Genomic DNA, 7,887 nt, shown 5'->3' on the forward strand with positions numbered 1-7,887 from the left:
GTTCGGCTCTCTGGGTGTGCACTTGACCAACGCATTTCACGGCTGCTCTCCATTCAGCCGCACTTAGTGGATGGAATAATTTCCCGAGAACAACATTTCAACAATCTGAAAACTTCACACTGTCAATTTCGGTAACCGGCCCTGCGTCAAAAGCCTCTACAAGTATGCAAAACTGCCAGGAATAACCAATCAAGGCTTTGTCAGTCCGAGGATAAAAATTCAAAACCAACTAACTAAAAAAAACACCTGAAATGCTACGAACTTGGCAGCCAAGAGTCACGGTTTCTAGCAATGCCAGAAATTTTTGAACTCTAACAGAAGGAGTTTGGCTGGATTTGCCTTTTGAAATTTAAACTTTTGAAAGCTACAGAGTACTACGATTTAACTAAAAACCTTCTTTTGGTTTTTCTAAAGGCTCGTTCTTTTAAGAAATTTCGGCTACAATTAAACATAAGTGGCGATATAGGCAGAGATGACAAATTATTTTGAATTAGTATATTTTTCGAACAAAAAGTAACTGTGTTTCTTGGCAGTCGAGTGTAGCAAGAACTCAGCGATAGACACTTGTTTAGCCCATGAGGCTGGGCTCATCAGCACCGCACCATTAGTTCTTGTCACTTTGTTCTCAACCGCTGCTTTTGCCAGTCAATTGAATTCTTACCTTTCCACAAAATCCACAAAGGTAAGAATTCAATGGACCTTTTGCACATTCAAAATCACCAGAGCGTGACGTTTGAGTTACGCGGAGTCTGAGGGTTAAGAATCGCTTGTTTTCTACGGTTTATGAAGGCGTTTCTTGTTATTGCAAGCAAGCGTGAGGTCGCTGGCAGGTGAAAGTAAATTTTTTGTGTTTATGAATTGTTGTAGGTTATCGGTACACTTCAGTTCTTGTTCGTTTTAATCATAATGTTGGCTAACAGACTAGGAAAGGCAATTTAGGACGGCCATTGTGGAGCGTGTGCATTTTGACCGGGAATTATGGATCACGTTAGTGGTAGCCTACCTTGTCTTGCAACATTTTCTTTTCATTCTGCATAACATATGCAACAAACCAACCACACTTCATTGGTGATGCCAAGCATAGTCACTGGTATTTTCCTGTCGAAGATGTGAAATTGACGATTTTTTTTTATGGCCCACTCTCTACATGAATGCGATGGCGTGCAATACTTCGTGTATTCAACACATCGTCTTCACTCATTTGAGGCCTACCTAGGAAAGGAGAGATATTCAAATGTAGACCAATACCATGTAGGCTAAATCTTTTTCTATAAGAAACCCTTTTTCGGCCATAACAGCATCATTGAAGTGCAGTGCATTAGCAGCTATTTTCTGCTTCAAAAAGTGAAACATCCACTCCTCTGACATATTTCTTTGTCACTCACATTACCAGTGTAGCCTACAACTGAGATACAAACATAATAGCCCCATTTCTTAGATCAACTCCCACTAATCTAATGCCTTTGCAGTGTTCGTACTTTTATAGTTCGAGTACGTTTGCGACTGACGGTGAAGTGAGGATGGTGTTTCGAGACGTACTTCAGTGCAGTCGATGGTGATCATGGTGCTTGAGTAGGCTAGTCCTTTTTGAAGTCTAGCTTCATGGCTGCTATGATAACATCACGATGACGGAATAGGTTCAAACTAATCAACCTTGAATACATGAGATGAGATGCATTCATGAATAAAAAATACGGTGTACAATACGAATGCAGAAGTAATACCAAACCTTGTGCCTAAGTCTGTATAAAACAAACCCAGGCGAAGCTTCATCAACACCAAGAAAAATTCATCTTCCACCGCTAGTCTATGTAGCCTAGATGCAGTGCTCCTGTATCATTTTGAGGTATTTCGAAAGTAGCATCGTCATCAAGTTCTGCATCAACATTTTGATTTGCATGCTTAGCTTTTGAAGCTGTGTAATACGGGAAATTCTTCCTATCTTTGCCGGGCAAGATCGCTTCCAATGCAGTAAAGAACGGGTCGAAGGTTAACACTTCTGTAGCCTAAGTTTACAACTTAAAAGAGTTTTATTTTCTGGAAAATTATACTGAAACACTGATACACGCCTGAAAAGACCACAAAACAACAGCTTAAGCAAACGTTAAACAATTTATTCGCCTGCAAACTACGCCACTAACTCTATTGCACAGCATTGCAAACAGCGGCTAGTCGTTCACGACTCCAACGTCACGCTCTGTTGGTTTGTTATGCAAAAGGTCTATTGATTGGAAACTTGATGGCTGGTGTGGAGGCTACACCGGTGTGGTAAGCGAAACACAATGCTCGCTGTTCTATGGTGAGTAGTCAGGTAGTGCTGACGTCAGGAAGATCGCTCCTTCTCAACTGTAAAAAGTAACTGGTATTTTTTTGGATGATAGAAAAAGTCTCTAAAAAACAAATCTTGGGCATGACTTGACATTCATGAACTTTTCAAACGCGTTTGCGCTTTGTAAAAAGTTAAAAACGTGAGCCACACACTTTGACACTTGTAACACGTTTAGAAAGCGTTGTGCACAAAGCTTCATACATCACTCTTAGACATGTTTTTAGTCATTGTTTGTTATGAAAGTTTGCACCTCAAGTTTGATTTCAGCGACACTCATGATCAACGTTTACTGAATGCACAAGCTCTGTTGTTTATCTGAAGAACTGGTTTTAATATTTTTAGTGCGCTTCGTGCCCCGCAACCGGATTGATCCAGCACAACCGTGCACAAAAACCAGAGTTCTTTTCAAGAAACTGAAACTATGATTCCTAATGCAATAGGTAATGTAAAATGTAACTGTGAAACTATGATCCCAGATGTAACATGTAAAATGCTAATGTGAAATGCAGATGCAAATGTCAATGAAAGTGAAAACGAAGTTCCACAAGCGAAGTTATTCTTCTCTTCAATTCCGAAGTTAAAGTTCTTTCCTTTGAATTAAGTTAATAATGTAGAACGACAGTATGCTGAACTAAGTTTTGGTGGTGGAGTTATTAGTCGTTCGTGTTTTCATTTTTGATGTGTTTGGATTCTGTTCTTCGAAAGTTAGAAGTCAAGATAAACAACGCAGTTTTGAAGAACTCTACTTGTGATCAAGCGTTACTCAGTGAAGTTCAGTCGATCAACAAGGCAGTAGAGAAGGCGACTTCGTGTCCCGATCATTCCTCGCCAGTTATGCTCAGGAATGTCGCCGCCTCTCTGTCGGCTGTATATGAGCGTGCGTGTTGACCACAGCGTCCGCTACAAACACATTAACAGAGGTAGGCATCCGCTACTTTGACAGTATAAGGTGCTGCAGCGACTAGGAGCAAAATTAGCGCGCCCTACCGCTACCCACTACCAGTCGATAAATGTAGCGCACTACCGCTACCGCTATTGCTATTCGGACCAAAAGTAGCTCACTCCATTTCTCCCGCATTTTTTGTTCTAAATTGACATTAGGAAGCACTATTCCACTACCTAGTGAAGTCAAAACGACCTTGAAAACCATCCACATCATTCTTTTACACTGCAATTTCAACGTCGTTATAGAAAACACGTTCTAGATGAAATTCATTACGCATATTTCAAATACACAAGCATTTAAAAATGCAAGTCACTAAGTCCTGCGGCTCCTGCCAACTTTGGCTTTAGCCTTTAGCACGTCTTTACCAAGCGATAAAAGTCTCCCCACCGCAGCACTAGAAGAAATGGGGTGTTACACTTAAAACAGACGTTTTAACTCGCTATTAGGAAAGCATCAGTCCTCGCTATTGAGAATGCATTCTTCCTCGGAGTCAGGACTGGTGTTGGTGTCACTCTTGTTGGTATCAACGCGGCTTGATGTTTCAATAGTCGAATGATTTCTGCCTTGATTTTTTATGCATTGTTTCCATAAAAAATCTCCAAAAAGGAGTAATTTTTTTCACTTCAAATTGAAAACTAGAGAGTAACGCGAGTGCGACTGAAAAAATGTAGCGCCTTTCCGCTATTGTTATTTGTTACATTGACAAAAAGTAGCTCTGCTACTGCCTACCACTGTACACTAATACTACCAACATCAGACGTAGCACTGCGCTATAATATTTATGTGCTCAATATATTACTTTAAGTAAGAGAAGGGAGGATTAATTAGCTTTTTTAATTTAACTTTTGCTCTGATTGTATGACACAACAGCATATAAGCTATGTTCTTAGATCTCTTGTAAAAAAAATTGAAATTTTTGTCCAAGTAAAGTAATTTAATATTACAACATATAGCATGATTAAAAGACTGTAATTGAAACAAATCTTTTACGTAAATATTTCTATGGAAAAGCCGACATTATTGTGGGGAAAATTATTTAAGGTCCGAAAGGAGACTATTTCTATTGTAGAAGAAACAGCTGCATAGACTAGATCCATTATAAACATGGTACTGTCAGGGACTTTGACCGGGAGTAGATTTTACATAAATGTGTACGAAAATAATTGCAGAAATAATTGAAAATCAAACTACGTAAAAGAACGTTGTTATTTTGAATTTACCAGCGTTCCAAATGAATGCGCAGTGCAATAAATACTAATTAAAGAAATAGAAAGAAGGCTACGCACTAAATTTACAAATTCAAATGTATTGTGAAGCCTTCGTCGTACATGGATCAATTTAATGTGGTAGTCTACTCTCTATTTCTTCAATACAACGTATCCGGAATTCAGGTGCGCTTTTGCGCATGCGCGTAGTCATGCGCACAAATCGAAATTACCACTATACCGTGTTTTACAACGATACCAAGGTAAATTTATGCGAAAAGAAATTTTCAGGGTAAGAGGAGGAGTTGACCTATAATTCCGAGAGAATTTTACCAGAGGTCTTAGAATATGATGTTACATCCTAAAATCAGGGCTAAAGTTGAAATTAAAATGATTTCTCCTACTTTAATGCGATTAATTGTGTAATCTCTTTGTAGGTAAAGAAATTAAAAGTATGTTTCGATTTGTAGTATTGTTGATATTATTGTGGAGTGCTGGAACACAACACAGCATAGTGAGATTCAGCAGTACAGTTTCAACAAACATCAGCGTTTCCTGTGGATTTACGGTTGGAATGAACGTTAGGAACAAAGACCACGACCAGCGATGGTGCGAAGATGTTAACAAATATTTTTCCAAGTATTATTATTCGACTGAGCCCAAGTACCTGTCTTATTCTGAAAAAAGCAAGCTCTTGGAAACCTTTCCCAGCACTTCAAAAGCTTCAAATTGCTCGCAGTTTAGATTATTGGAAGAAACACTATTCTTTTGATTCGTTAGATGACCTGATTAACGAAAGGATTTGTGATGTATCAAGGTTATTGAAAAAATGCCAAAACGAAGCATTTTTCCGAGTCGTCTTGCAGGACCACGACAACATCAGCAACGCACTAAACTACAATCCAGCATTTAAAACGTCTTCCTGGCGGAAATGGGTCCAATTAACGGCATCTCCAAACTTTGTATTTGAAGACACATTGGATAATAATTATCCGTGTGTTAAAGTTGCAATGTACGAAAGTGCAAAGGTTCCCTTTAAATTGTGGTGGCAACAGAAAAGTCGTGGAATTGTCGTAAGGATACTTTTTAAATTAGTAAATACATGTTACAAACCCGATGAATCAATTATTTACAAAACATCTTCCTGGGCTTGTTTAAAAACTCGGTAAGTAGGCTAAGCAAAATGATAAATTTAGCTAAAATGTAAATCTTTTAAAAACATTGCAAACGTGTTGGTTGTTCATTGCAAGAATATTTGTCATTGACATGAGAAAGTCTTTTAAAAGTTTTACACCAGCAGTTTTACAAACTTGTAAAAGCTTTGAACCACTAACGTTGGCACGTTCAACGACATTGATAAAGTGTTGTTGCGTGGACGTCGCTATAATAGCATCTAGACTGGAAACCAAACACTAGGCCTCATCTTGGCAGCAAACAGAATTGCCATATTGGCGGTTTTAATGCCAACGTTTAGAAATTTGATGTTTTCTAAGCTTCTTAAGGATTCTCAGATTAAAATATGGCACGGTCGCAGCACCTTAGGGTATGGTAGGAATCATGCTGTTGACAAATCAACCCAAAATGCAATATTATGAAACTATTACGCATCAGCTATAGATCAGGGGTCTGCAAATAGTGAGTCGCGACCCACATTTGGGTCGCGAGTCCATCCACAGTGGGTCGCAAAACAGTTTAAATTTACTATCAATATAACTTGTATGACAAAAGTAAATACAATCATACACACTTTGATGTGCTGAGTTTCGTACAATTTTGTACAAACGAATTTATACTTTCGATTGTAGTACAGTAGTCCCCGCTTATTAAGCCTACGGTTATAAAATCTAAAAGACACCTTGAGCCAGGACATGAAAACTCTCTCAGCTTATCTCCAGAGCTATGGCGAATGAAACTAAGCAAAATCAAAACTGTGTCAGCAGCTTTCCACCTACACAATCGTGAAGCTGATCGTTTGCTACATGTTCAAATCAATGGAAAACCTTTGTCCTTCTGTCCCGAACCAAAATATCTTGGAGTGATACTGGACAGATCGCTCACATACCACCACTATTTGGTGAAACTGCGTAAGAAACTGACATCAGAGGCTGCGCTACTCAAGCGCCGGCAGGCTCCAGCTGGGGGCGTGAGCTGACACTTTCCGTATAGCAGCCTTAACCCTTGTCTACTCTTCAGCAGAGCACTGTTCACTTGTTTGGTGCCGCAGTGCTCACTGCCACAACATCGACACTGCCATTAAAAACAACGCCCTGCGCACAGTGACCAGATGCCTGCGTCTCACACCATTGGCAATCTCCCCATTTTTGCTGGCATCCAACCTGCTGAGCTTCGTCGCAAAGAAACCACTCTGTTTCTCGGCCGACTGGCACTGGAGCCTAACATCTTCTCCACCACAAGATCTCTGCTCCCCCAAACGAGTACCCTTGTCGAATGAACTCAAGATTCCCATTCGTGGCAGCTGCTCAACTTCTGATCAACGAAGCTGATGAACAAGACATCTTTGCGGCTACTTGGGCAATAGGCAGACCATAAATGGAATTCTGAATGGAAATCAAGTACCACCAGACTTCATTCATTCATCTCTGACGCCGACACATGCCCCATCGGCCTGACACTACAAAGACAGACATGGGTGCGCCTCAACCGTCTCCGTACGGGTGTCGGGCTTTTCCGCTCAACCATTCACCAATGGAGAATGGCCTATGCCTACTCCTGTGAATGTGGTGCCGAGAAACAGACCGCAGACTACATCATATTCATCAATGACTGTACCATCTTCAAGCCACCTAACGGAGTGCAAGGTCTGCGCGTCATGGATGATGAAACCAAAGACTGGTTGCTCTCTAGTAGCCTTCCTGTGTAGTCCGGAAACATCGTGAATCTGGGGTGGTAAAACGATGAACCCTCGGCCCCAGAGGCTCACACGACGACCACGACAAAGCCCACGGTTAATAGGTCCACCGGCTTGTTAAGCCCAATTTGGTCCATTCCGGCATTAATGAAGGTATAAGAGAGGTAGAAAATTGTCTTCCCAACTTAATAAGCCCGAAATCATCCAGTCCCGGTGTGGGCTTAATAAGCGGGGACGACCGTATTGAAATTGATATTAAATTGCAAAATATTTTGCTTAAAATTATATGCTTCTGAAACGTTTGGGTCGCGAAGATTTCGAACGATTGTTTTTTGGGTTGCGGCAAAAAGTATTTGCGGACCCCTGAGCTAGATGGTAAGAAAAATAAATGAATTTGTCAATCAACAAATAAACGATAACTGGAGGCTGATTAACAACATCAACCTCAAAAAATTTAGATATTTCGGATACATGGTAAGAAGCCACTCGTTTGAAAATTTAATGTTAACTGGTGTCGTGTAAATTGCGTTGTATGCTA

The sequence above is a fragment of the Aplidium turbinatum genome, chromosome 3, assembly GCF_918807975.1.
Source record: "Aplidium turbinatum chromosome 3, kaAplTurb1.1, whole genome shotgun sequence".
NCBI classification, from domain to species: Eukaryota; Metazoa; Chordata; class Ascidiacea; order Aplousobranchia; family Polyclinidae; genus Aplidium; species Aplidium turbinatum.